The sequence below is a fragment of the Panthera pardus genome, unplaced genomic scaffold, assembly GCF_024362965.1.
Source record: "Panthera pardus isolate Hobbes unplaced genomic scaffold, ASM2436296v1 HiC_scaffold_25, whole genome shotgun sequence".
Lineage (NCBI taxonomy): Eukaryota > Metazoa > Chordata > Mammalia > Carnivora > Felidae > Panthera > Panthera pardus.
Window position 1 is genome coordinate 13,687,890 of NW_026526821.1, and position 13,245 is coordinate 13,701,134.

At 37.8% G+C, this 13,245-nt stretch overlaps 1 protein-coding gene across 13 annotated transcripts in view; it reads right to left on the reverse strand.

Moving 5' to 3' along the window:
* NCOA3 (nuclear receptor coactivator 3) overlaps positions 1–13,245 on the reverse strand; it is a 139,230-nt gene that overhangs the window by 62,467 nt on the left and 63,518 nt on the right. For 9 of the 13 annotated variants that reach the window (XM_019458227.2, XM_019458226.2, XM_019458222.2 and 6 more), the window contains exon 2: positions 5,945–6,026. The exons of the other annotated variants lie outside the window; for them this stretch is intronic. The gene's annotated coding sequence lies outside the window, so the exon portion shown is untranslated. The remainder of the gene's footprint in view (positions 1–5,944; positions 6,027–13,245) is intronic. 13 annotated transcript variants of the gene reach the window in all.

Sequence of the window (13,245 nt, forward strand, 5' to 3'; positions counted from 1 at the left end):
ACAAGACAAATCATAAGAACAAACTATATTCAGATATCAGAGAACAGGCAGTGAAAAACTGTTGTCCCGGAGATTAGGGAAACATTTGAGGAGAAAGGGGCAACTGCTAGTACCCAGTCTTTTCTGCCAGAAAGCAATTTCCACATCACAGCACAGAAAGAGGGACCCAAAAAGAGCCCAGCAATCTTGAATTGACAAGACAATGACCAGAATTCAGGATGTCCCAGCAAGCCAAATTCTGCAGGGCAGTTTCTCAGAGTGATTGAAAAATTGTAGGGATTCACACACTGATTCTGAAATTAGTATCAAAATGCAAAAGCCGTGGATTAGCCAAAGCAATCACCACCAAAAAAGAAGTTGAAAATTTCACATTACTTACTTTCAGACCTTACTATAAAAGCTATAGTAATCAGGACAATGTATGTGGGCATAAGGATTGATCAGTGGAAGGGAAAAAAAGACCAGAACAAGATCCTCGTGTATACAGGCAGTTGATTAAGTTACCAAGACAATACAATGGAAAAAGGTTAATCTTTCCAATAAACAGCTCTGGAACAGAATATCCACATTTTAAAAATTGATCTTCAATCCTTTCTTCACACCATACACAAAAATTAAATCAAAATGAATCACAGACCTATATATAAAAGCTAAAAGTATAAAAACTTCTACAAGAAAACAGAAGAGAAGATCTTCATAACCTATGGGGAGGCAAAGATCTCTTAATACATCAAAAAGCACTAATCACAAAAGAAAAATCTGATAAATTGTACTTGAAAATTCAAAATGCCTGTACTTCCAAAAAATTAAGAAAATAAAAAGGAAGGACAAAAAAAAGATGAAATTACCCTTAAAAGGTATCTGGTAAAAATTTGTAGCCAGAATATATATTCTTTTTAAACTTTACAATAAGAAAACAAACTGCCCAATTTTTAAAAATGGGCAAAACATTTAAATAGACACCTTATAAAAGAAGAGATAAATGTGGTTAATGAGAAACTATTCTATCATTACTCATCATGGAAATGCAAATTAAAGCCACAATGCAATAACACTACCAATCCCATTAAAATGGTTGAAATTTAATAAGTGAAAATACCCAATAGGAACGATACAAACTTAACTTTTACCTTGCAGGTGCAATAAAAGGGGTATAGTCACTTCAGAAGAGTTTCACATTTTCTTATAAAGGTAAGCATACACTTAACTAGAATTTAAATTAAAAATTGAAACAAAAAAAAACAAATAAATAAAAGCTATGTCTTCTAATTAGAATTGAAATGAAAAATTGAGGGGTGCCTGGGTGGCTCAGAGGGTTGAGCGTCTGACTCTTGATTTCAGCTCAGGTCATGATTTCAGGGTGATGGAGTCGAGCCCCTCATTTGGTTCAGGGCTGGGCATGGAGTCTGCCTGAGATTCTCTCTCCCTCTGCCCCTCCCCTGCTTATACTTGTCCTCTCAAAAAAACTTAAACAAAAACAAATAGATAGGCTAAGCATACACTTGACATTAAGACCCTGCAATTCTATTTACTCAAGGGGGAGGGGAGGAATGTATGCAGAGACCTGTACTTGAATGTTCACAGCAACTTTATTCATCATAATAGCCAAAAACCAGAAACTAAAAGTTGTGGTATATTCCCACAATAGAATACTACTCAGAAATTTAAAAAAACTACTGCTACATGCATTGATGTGGATGCATCTAAAAACTATACCCTGTGAAGTGAAAGGGCTTTTACAGTGTGACTATGGAGAAACACAATAGGCTCTCCCACCCTGCTCGTTGGAATTTCAAATGGTGTAATCCTTATGGACTCACTTTGATTTAATGATATTTAACAAAAACAACATACACATTTACCCTTTAACCCAGTAGTCTCACCTCTAAGAACTCATCAATCATGAAGGTACATTCCCAAAACACAAAAATGTATATTCACAAAGTTACCCACTACAGCATTATTTTCATCACAAAATACTGGAAACAACCTATATACCTATACATAGGATGCTGCTAAATAAACTATGCAATATGCATGTAATGAAAACTATGTAAAAAATAGATGAGACAGGGGCTGGGGGAGGGAGAAGGAACTATCACTCTAAAGAGTATAGAGTTTCATTCTAGAAAGATGAAAAATGTTCTGGAAGTGAATGGCGTGATGGTCACAAAAGAATGTGAATGTATTTAATGCATTAAATGGCTATTTTAAGTTTTATATACATTTAACCACTTTTTTAAGTAAGCTCTAGGCCTAACATGGGGCTTGAACTCACAACGCTAAGATCAAGAGGTGCACTGTGGCACTTGGGTGACTCAGCTGGTTAAGCAGCCAGCTTTTGATTTCAGCTCAGGTCACGATCTCACGGTATGAAATTGAGCCCCGTGTCAATCTGTCAAGGGCTCTGACAGTGGGGAGTCTGCTTGGCATTCTCTCTCGCCCTCTCTCTCTCTCTGCCCCTCCCCTGCATGCGAGTACATGCTCTCTTGATCAAAATAAATGAACTTCAAAAAAAAAAAAAAAGAGAGTTGCACACTCCACCAACTGAGCCAGCCAGGCATCCCTAAATTTTACCACGATTTTTACAAATGAATGGGAAAGATCCCTTTGATGTGATATGGCCTATTTCCAGGAGATATTAATAAATGAAAACAGCAAAATACACAGAATTCTACGTCTGTGTGGATTCCCAGTATGTATGCCTATTAAATTTTATTTTATCCTGTTTAAATTAAAAAAAAAAAAAAAAAATACAGCAAAGCACAAAACAGTATATGCAACATGCTACAATTTTTGTGTAAACAAAAAGTAAAAAGAAAATAACATGTATCTGCTGGTGATTACCAAAAGAAATGCAGGGAAGGCTGAACTCAAAACAGTGAGGTTGGTTACCTATGAGAAATGAGGGAAATGGGAAGGAAAAAATACAGAAGGGAAGTGTATCTTCTGTATAATTTTAACTTTTGAAACCATGTTCGTTTTCTACAAATTCAAAAAATAAATCCCATCAGGAGTGCCTGGGTGGCTCCATCAACTAAGCATCGGACTCTTGATCTCAGCTCAGGTCTTGATCTCAGGGTTGTGAGTTAAGTCCACATTGGGCTCCGCACTGTGTGTGAGGCCTAATTAGAGAGAGAGAAACAGACAGACAGACAGACAGACAGAAGTATAAATATACTTCTGCTAGTATATTATAACTAGTCCTCACAAGGTGAAATATTAAAAAGCATAAGTAAAAGTAAAGGAAAAATAAAAATAATAGACAATCAGAATGAGAATGAGAATGAGCATTAACAAAACCCTGAAACTCAAACAAATAAATGAGCCTGATTTTATTTCGAACGAATACCGTAACTACCTTATGCAGAAAGAAAGAGCAGGAAGTAAAAGTAGGGAGGGGAGGGGAGGAGAGAGGAGGGGAGGGAGAAAGGAGAGCTGATTCAAGCAATTTAAGAATACAGTATTTATTTATTTATTCTCAGTCTTGGGCAAGAGGGTTATGAGCAAGTGAAGAACTACATATAAATTGCCCGCTCACATGAAGTAAGTTTGTTTATTGGGGTGAAATGGGCAAAGTAATTCTGAAAGTATTTTAGATGTAGTATGTAGGACAGAGCGAATGAGTAAATGCACCGACAATGTTGGGAGCCAAGGTTCTCATGGCATAAAAAAGGGACATAAAAATGTGAAAAGATAAGTGCAAAGAGCCCTGTAGATAGGTAGTGAAGCTGGACATACTGATATAAAGTCACGATTTCTAACCCATGTATATGCATGTTACAATGAATGTGTTTATGTGCAAATATGTTTATGTATACAGGTATGTGTGTATAAACATGTGTATTTTACTAGCTCTCTAATACTATTCCCCACAAGGACACAGAGATTGATTAAAAGAGTTCCACTTTCCAAACCTAGGACAACTGGAGAACCAAAATAATTAGGTAATGAATTTACCAATTCAAAACCTAGGAATCCATGAGTCCAAACTGATATACAGGGCTTGTGATTACACATTAATGTCAAGGGCTGACTGGTGGTAGGAAGGGAATACTGGAATCAGAAAATAACCATTTTGGAACCATCACAGTGAAAAATTCGATCAGATAAGAATCATCAATGAATGCTAAATCTAGGGCAAACTGTGATGAGAAACATACTTGCACTGTCTCCCCATAAAATGCTTATTGCTTGCAAAAGAAGGAAAATAAACTATACAGTGGAGAAATCTGGCAACATCTTGGCCAAGTAATCAATATTAACATCAGAATAAGGGGCAAAAGACATCATGTGCCTCCAAAAGTTGTGCATCTTTCTCAGGATATCACATCACCTATACAGTATTCCAGCCAAGAATGCATAGCCTCAATCTAATCACAAGGCAACTGCCGACAAACATAAAATGAAGACTATTCTATTAAAAGGGGGAAGGGTTGTGTTCTTCAAAAATGTCAATGTCATAAAAGACAAAGAAAGGCTATGGAAAGATTCCAGGAAAAAGGAGGCTAAAGAGAAATAATAACTAAGTACAACACCTGACCCCAGATTGGATTCTGTACAGGAAGCAAGGGAAATGCTGTTAACAGACTTTATTAAGGTCAACTGATCAGACTGGAAGACAGACCATACATTTGTGTCAGCGTCCATTTACAAAGTTGATAAGTGTACAATAGTTATATAAGAGAATGACCCTATTCTTAGGAAATACCAAAGTGTTAGCAGAAAGAAGCTCAATATATGTAACTTCCCCTCAAATAATTCAGAAAAGAACTCTACATGAGTAGAGAGAGTGGGAAGGAGTGACAGCACACACAGATGCAAATAATAAACAAGTGAGCAAATGTGGCTAGAGGATATTTAGATGTCCTTTTATACTCAATTTCCAACTTACAGAAGTTACTAGAATAACTTCCAAATAAAAGGGGTTTTTTTTAACATAAATACTACGAAGATAGTTATCTACTATATTCAGAATATAATGTATATATATCATAATTGATGAAAGGATTTTGTGGGGAAATAGCAAGAGCAGAGACTGGATGGAGGCTTAGCTAGATTCCCAGATAAAGAACTGTTTCAAATGTCAGCGAAGGGAGTTTGTACTTTTCTTTCCGTAAGCCAGGGAATGGCAGCACAAAGCTTAGAGCATAGCAGAGACTTAATTAAAAGGGACGTACGTAAGGAAATTGTGTAAGCAAAATTTCAAGTGCTAGAAACAGTAGATAAGAGGGAATAAAGAGACATGTGAACAAATACAAGCCTGAAATTACGGGGTCTTGGCCTGGGAAGTTAAGATACTAGCAGAAAGGGGCACAAGTACAGAAGACATGAAAATAGAACACCAGACATCGTGCGTTTACTAAATTACTAAATGGATCAGGTTGGGGGCAGGGAGGAGCCAAAGATGACTCAGATTTCAAGCGGAGCTAACCATAAGAATGATGGTATTACTAACAAAAAGAAATGTAACTAGCTAAGCAAAGCATAACTGCTTTCTTGGCTATCAGACACCTTTTTCTATTCTCATTTCTCCTATTCTAGTGCAACAGGAGTTAGGAAAAGAGTTATTATATGTCAGCACACGCAAACTGGGGAAACTAGTCCTCACAAGGTGAAATATTAAAAATAAGTGGAATTTATTCAGATTTTGAACACACACCATTGAAATATACACACAGAAGGGAAAGTGGGCATGTTGAACCATAACACATAGTTCCCTGCCTCCCTAAAAAAGTTACGTTTGTATATATACACATATATATATGAATATACACATATACTCACTCGCTCATTTTAAGACCATTCAGTCAACTCATACTATCGTTAAAGATAAAAACATGTAACACGAGTTTAAGATTAAACAATAAATGAAAGGAAATGGGTATCTTCACAGGATAAAGACAAAATTACAAAGGATTGAGTCAAAGTAAAACTGAATTACCTGGCTAACCAGTCAAATGACGTTCAAGTAGGAGCTTATTTTTATTGGTCTCTGACTCCACTGTTCAGCAAGTATTTTGATCCTGAGAACAAAAAAAAGGGGAGGGGATGTTGAATTTTATTGCCCTTTCTTCATGTAAGTAGTATTATTAGTCACACACAAATTAACCTTTCCCATCATTCCCTTCTCTGGACATACATGAAATAAGCAAAAACAAAGCATGCTATCAAGTACAAGTCCTCCTAGGAATCTGAGGTGATGCCTTATTTTGCCACACAATACTACTTCTGTTTACGAAGTCCGGTGTAGCATATACAATATACCGTGTCACAGTTTGTAAACATGAATAATGCAAAACAGGAGATGAGGAAACCAACTCCTGTCCAAAAGAAATACTCAACAATTAGCAATTAAAAACAATACTGATATCTTGGCAGAAGCGAATGCTTAAATACCCGAGTCCAAAGACAGAAATACCTACCAGATAGGTGGGTGGATGGATGCATAAAGCAAGCAAGCAAGCAAGCAAGCAACGAAGAAAAAAAGGAGAGAAAAACCATGGATGTTTTTCCCCCTCTTCTAGTAAAGACTGCATTTGGGCCACCAACAAGACATATTTTTAAATGGGAAAGGAAAATGAGGAGTTCTTCAAAATAATCTGCAATAGAATACCTGAACATATAAACAGCTTCTCTGTACTTGAGGAAATACAGAGCAGGCTATGATGCAACAAAAAAGTAAGCCAATAAAAAAAACATTCACCTTCACTTACAAACTTCCAAATGTAACAATACAGCAACAATCTGATTACCACCAACTCTAGAGGTGTATATATCAAGACAATAGCCCTAATTATGCCCCAAAGTTCATTGCATTCATGCTGGAATTTGCAGGTCTGTTGGAAAGGGGTGAAGAAAAAATTATGTATATACAAGTTCCATATCACAGCCTTGGCCAATCCACGTGGAGTAGAGAGGGACAATCAACCAGAACCTATCTGCACCATGCGAAGGGTCTGTTGTGCTTCTGAAACCCAATTTAAAGGTGAGAAAATTGAGGAGTGAGAAGGAAGCACATCATATGTTCACAAACGAAAAGGAGGAAAATACAGGTAAGCATATCAATGCCACGCAATTAAAGTCTAAAAAAGAGCTATTATATCTACTAACATAGCTATTTCTCATTACAGTATAGTCTCTGGCTTATAACGGAGATGTCAAAAGAGAGCTGGTTCTTGGAAAACATCTTCAATCCACGACAATATAACTACTTGTTAGCATAATGGTTTGAAGAGTGGAAGGTTTGGAGTACACCAGATCTAGACTTAATGCCCAGCTTTCACTTACAACCTAGATATTCAACTTCAAGGCTTTTTTTAAAGATTTTTTTTTTTAAATTTTAAGTTTATTTATTTTTGAAAGAGACAGAGATAGCAGGAGTAGGGGAGGGGCAGCAAGAGAGGGACAGAGAGAGAGAGTCCCAAGCAGGTTCCACGCTGCTAGCACAGAGCCCAATGTGGGGGCTCGGACCCACGAAACCGCGTGATCATGACCCAAGCCAAAACCAAGAATTAGACACTTAACCGATGGAGCTACCCAGGCACCCCTCAACCTGAAGACTGCTTTGAGCCTTAGATTTCTCATTATAAAATGGGGATCACACCTATTAAGGCACTTGTGAACATTAAGTGAAATGCTTAAATTACTTACCAGTACCTGATGCATAAATGCTCAATAAATAAAAACGATTATTAGCCAACAAAAGACTATCTGACATCTGATTTAAGAATATCAAAGCACAGGGGCACCTGGGTGGTTTGGTTGGTTAAGCGTCCCCCTCCCTTTCCCTGCTCTCCTCTCTCTCAAAAAGAGAAGACAAAAAAATCCAAGCACATTGAAATAAAAACTGGGAGAAAATACAATCATTAGTTTTAGTGTCTAAATGAATTCAGTGTTTTAGTACCTGAATTTTTATGATATCTAATTTAATTAGAAGAAGGTGAAGGGTGAAAGGAAGGCAGAGCTTCTATTAAGAAAGCCCAAGGTTTTCTGGCCTGGTTTTAAATCAAGTTTCATTTCAGCAATGGTTCTTTTGTTTTTGCTCCTTTTTCCAGGGGAAGGAGTAAGGTCGTGGGGTAGGGTTAGCATCTACAGAGCAGGATGAGTGGGGAGGAAAAGAATTTGAGTCAGAACGTACGTGGTACCATAATGACTGGCCCAGGAAACGAGTACTGCTCCCTAGTATGGACAGTTGGCAAGAGAGCCTACATGAACACAAGTGTTCCACTGCTGGTGGGGACACCCAAAGGAGTGTGGACCCACGCTACTCTAACCCATAACCCCCGGGATCCAAAGAAACACTATCCACAAAATTTCCCCTCCCAAGAAGTGTGCAGTTGGGCTAGAGTGGTCCCCAGAAACTCACAGACAAACGACTGGCTTGCCTACCAGGACCCTGCAGGGGTAGATAGGCTAAAAAGTACTATACAACAGGGGTGCCGGGCTGGCTCAGTCAGAAGCGCGTGTGACTCGATCTCGTGGCTCTGAGTTCGAGCCCCACGTAGAGTATAAAGATTACTAAAAAGGTAAATAAATAAAACTTTAAAAAATAAGTAAATAAAAAGTGCTATACACTAGATCCTATAAAGTATAGAACCTGGGAACGCTGCAGTTAACCTGTCTACAACCAAGGTTCTGCAAAGGCAACAGTCCCAGCAGATTTCTTGGGACTGTATTTCTTACCTTCAACAAAAATAAGCATAATTTTTTCATAATTTGGACTTCAGTCTATCACAAACACAAGTCAAATCACACTGACAAAAACTAAATGACGTGTCCCCAAAATACTAAATATGGGGAGATGCAGGTTAATTTTTCTACTAGAATTAACGAAAAATGTGATTGATGGGCTCCACATTATCAAAACCTGCATCACTTGAAATCTAATGGGGAAGAAAAAAAAATTAAACTGAGCTTTGTTAATAGCTTGTCTGAGAAGACGTGCCTCCAGGCCAGAACAAAGAATCAAACTGGGGGAGGGGTGTTGACAGAAGAAAACCCAAACTATATAATGCTGATGCTTGGCAACATCAGTAGTACAAAAAGAAGCCACTGAATACCATGAACATGACTCTTCTTTTGCTGTTGAAAATGGAAGGGGGCAAGGATTCTGCTATTCATCATATTAAACTCATTGTTCCTGCCATGCTACTGTGGGTAGTGCTCTGAGGGATTCTCTCATTTCCCTAAAAATCCTAGAGATGGGGAATCACCATCTTTGGTCAAGTCAGCTGTTGCCCACTCCTCTCCAAAGCACTACGGAATAAATTTACCCATCAATTTCAGGTTAAACTTTACATGATATTGGTATAAATAAAACATTCTCTTGAAGTTGAGATTATTTATAATAGTCTCAAAAAAATAATATATCATTTTTCAAAACTGTAACAACAGATTTTACTTGCAGCAGTCAATTGCAACAAATTTGTAGCTATACTGAAAAGAAAAAACCAAGTGTAAGTTAAAAATCAAATGGAAATTTAAAATTATTTATAAAAGTGCCACTTTTTTTGCAGCTGTATAAACTTAACTCAGTTTAAAAAATTTTTTCCTTACCATTACTTATCCACTATTATGTGTTCTAATAAATAATAAGTAAAATGTATTTGCTACCCAAGTGCACACCAGTAATATATTGATGACAAACTTTTTTAAATACCAAAGTCTTGACACAGAGAGGGGGGGATTATTTCTAATTACACATCTAGTAAAGTAAGGCAGGGTTAACATGTATTACTAATCTCATGCTATAAACTAGAAAGGACTAAGCTGATTTATAATAATTTATTCTACATCGTCATTTAGTAAGTTGCAATAAATGTTTAGTTCTATATGGAGTCAATATGAAAATTTAAATGACGCAGTGAAAACAGAAGCCTTGCTTTCAGAAAACCTAGGTTTTGGAAGTCCAGCTTCTTGAGGTGACCTTCTGTGAGACATTTAAATCAACAGAATGTTTCCTGTGTACCTAGGAGAGGCCAGGCATTACACTGGCCTGCAGAAGCATGAGCAAAATATGGTACCTGCAACTAATCAGAAAAGGAGAAGCAGGTGTAGAATGCCACTAGTGGTATGTTTAAATTTGGGGGGGGGGGGGGGGGGGGCGGGGACAAGCAAGGGAGGGGAGGGGAAGAGAGGGAGGCACAGAATCCGAAGCAGGCTCCAGGCTCTGAGCTGTCGGCACAGAGCCCGATATGGGGCTCAAACTCACGAACCGTGAGATCATGACCTGAGCCGAGGTCAAGAGTCGGCCACAAATGACTGAGCCACCGAGAGGCCCCCGCCAATGAGAATATGAGAATGAACTACCTTGCCTTTTTCAGAGGACTGCTATGGTAACTGTAAAGCACTATTTTAATGCAAAACAAGACAAACCCAAAACCATTTACTTCAGCAGAGAGAGAATTAATGAAATTCAAATGTACAGGTAACTTCTATAATTATTTTCCACAGTTATCATAACCAAAATGCCTTTTCTTTATAATAGAAGACAAAGGCAAAGAAGAAAAAAAATTGTAAAATGTTAGCCGTTTGTGGAAAAAGTACAGGAGACATAGGAAATTTTAATGGGGTATACATACAGGTTGCTAAAAATGAAAGGTATTTTTAACTCAACATATCTAGAAAATTCTGCTTACACAATGGTGCTATCCACAGATAAGCACTGGCAGTAAATACAACCCTTCTGCATTTTTTTTTTCAACGTTTATTTTTTTTTTTTTTATTTTTGGGACAGAGAGAGACAGAGCATGAATGGGGGAGGGACAGAGAGAGAGGGAGACACAGAATCGGAAACAGGCTCCAGGCTCTGAGCCATCAGCCCAGAGCCCGACGCGGGGCTCGAACTCACGGACCGTGAGATCGTGACCTGGCTGAAGTCGGACGCTTAACCGACTGCGCCACCCAGGCGCCCCAACCCTTCTGCATTTTTAAAATTACCTTGAGGTGAAGGGGAAAACTAAAAACTCCAGTCGGCAGCCCAGTTTATTAACAAGCCCCGGTATCTTTGGCCGAGCTGCAGTTAGCGCCAACGTGGTTACTAACACAGCCATGCAAGCAAGTCGCCTGCCGGTGCTCGTGCTGCCTCCCTCTCCCCTCTCTTGGAAACACTGCATGCAGTACTGCACGATCACACAAAATAAATACAGGAAGGGGGTGGGAGGGTTGGGTGGAGAGCTGAGCGAAGCTCTGGGCTCCACCAGTGGAAGGCGTTCCACAAGAATTGCTACAGGGTCAAAAGTTTACAGTGGTTTCAATTTCACCTCTTAGCAGCCAATCAGAAAACAGACACTGTACGCTGACCCCTCAGGCTGCAAATGAACATTAACTCATTGGCTACCGGAACTGCATATATTCCTTTCCTGGTAGGCTTTTCTTTCTCATTTTTTCTTCTTCTTTTTCGAGGGGGGAAGGAGTGGGAGACGGCAAAGAACATTTTTTAAGTTCGAGGTGACAATTTTACTTAAGACCATGTATTTTAAGCAGGCATGTGAGGGAAGAAATGATCAAGCAATTATCTTTCTCCTTGAAACCAGTTTCTGTATCCTGTAATATCTAACAAACTAATCATTAATGCTAGTATCAAATCAAGGCAAAGAGTGAACTTAGGCAGGTTAAGGAGAAAGATTTATCTCCAAGAGGCTGCAATTCTAAGAACAATTTATAATATGATGAAAGACATTGGTTGTGTTTCCAATAATGCCTTAAAAATAACTCAGATAATTAAGACACTTAAGTATTTATCTACATCCCAATTTTTTATCGACATAAATTCCCCACCTCTTCTCCAAATCATTCATATACACATGCAACACGCCTGTCCTTTTCATACTCTGCATCCAGCAAAATGCAGGTATAGCTCCTAAGGTTTAAAGCTTTCTCTTCCCATATTTCACCTCTCCTAACACTTTAGCACCAAGGAGTGATCTTTCATACAATAAACTCAAGGGTGATCTCTTTGGCAATACACACAACTGCTCCCTAATTCATTCATTCATTCATTCATTCATTCATTCATTCATTCATTTTATGTAAATCTACAAATGCAGTAAACATCACTAAACTAATCCATTAAATACTATTTTCAACATTCTATATTTAACATTAAGCAAGGGTAAAATGAAGATCTGTACCCATACACACCTTAATTATCCTACATTTAAGAATGAGATTTCTTTGAAGCATTACATGATAAAAGTGAAACAGCTATGTTAACTACTCTATCAGAATGATCTGTTAAATCCTAAATAAGCAGATGTGTGAATCGGTAGTTAGCAATATTTTTCATTAATACATGGCGGTCAGATTTTAGCAGTCTTACTGGCTTTAAAATTTTAAACTTCTATTTAGAAGCCCCTGTAGCCACTACCACTGCCTAAGAAAATGATTTCACGTAACATACTCATTTTCTTACCCAAGCTAGCAAGATTAAGAAACTAGTCATTTCTGAACATCCGAAGGTAACTAATATACAAAAGTGCCTTACTTTATATATAACTGTTGCTAAAGAAATTCAAAATAAATCCATAGTGTATAAAGTTTCCACAGCAATTTAATGTCAGTTGTTAAATCAGTAAATAAAGAAACTTGATACAGATAAAGTTTTTTAATTTAGCATTAAAACAAGTAATTTTCTAGTAACGACTCCTAAGCCTTCATGACGCTTATGCATATTTGCCAATAAAAAAATCTACACATTTAAAATCCAGTAGTTTTTTTTTAACATGGCCTGCAGAAGCGTCTTTTATACATTAAATTAGAGGAGTCTTCTGTATATCTTCTTTTTACAAGATGGCCTCATTTTGAAAGAAAATGGATGCGATAAAATTTTACATCAAGTCAGCATGTTAGCAAGAAGCTTTTCTGTGTGTTCTGAATTTGATTAATACAAGCCAAGGTCACTTCCTGAAAGATGCCTACCATTGCAGCTGCAGGCAAACTAGGCTCCAGAGTAAGGATTGGGGGAAGGGAATGGGTGATGGCATTTATTAACACTGAGATAAACTTCCATCTACACTAGCAGCTGTATAAGAAGGGGGCAACATGAAGATCCCAGAATTCCTGGCATATAAAGATTAAAATATTTCCAGCCATTAATATTTAAAAGCAGAAATTTAATCATTATATAATGTTCACGTCAAAATTATATCAAAAATATCCTCTGGGTGCCTGGCTGGCGCTGTCAGTGGATCATGGAACTCTTGCTCTCAGGATTTTAAGTTCGAACCTCAAGTTGGGTGTAGA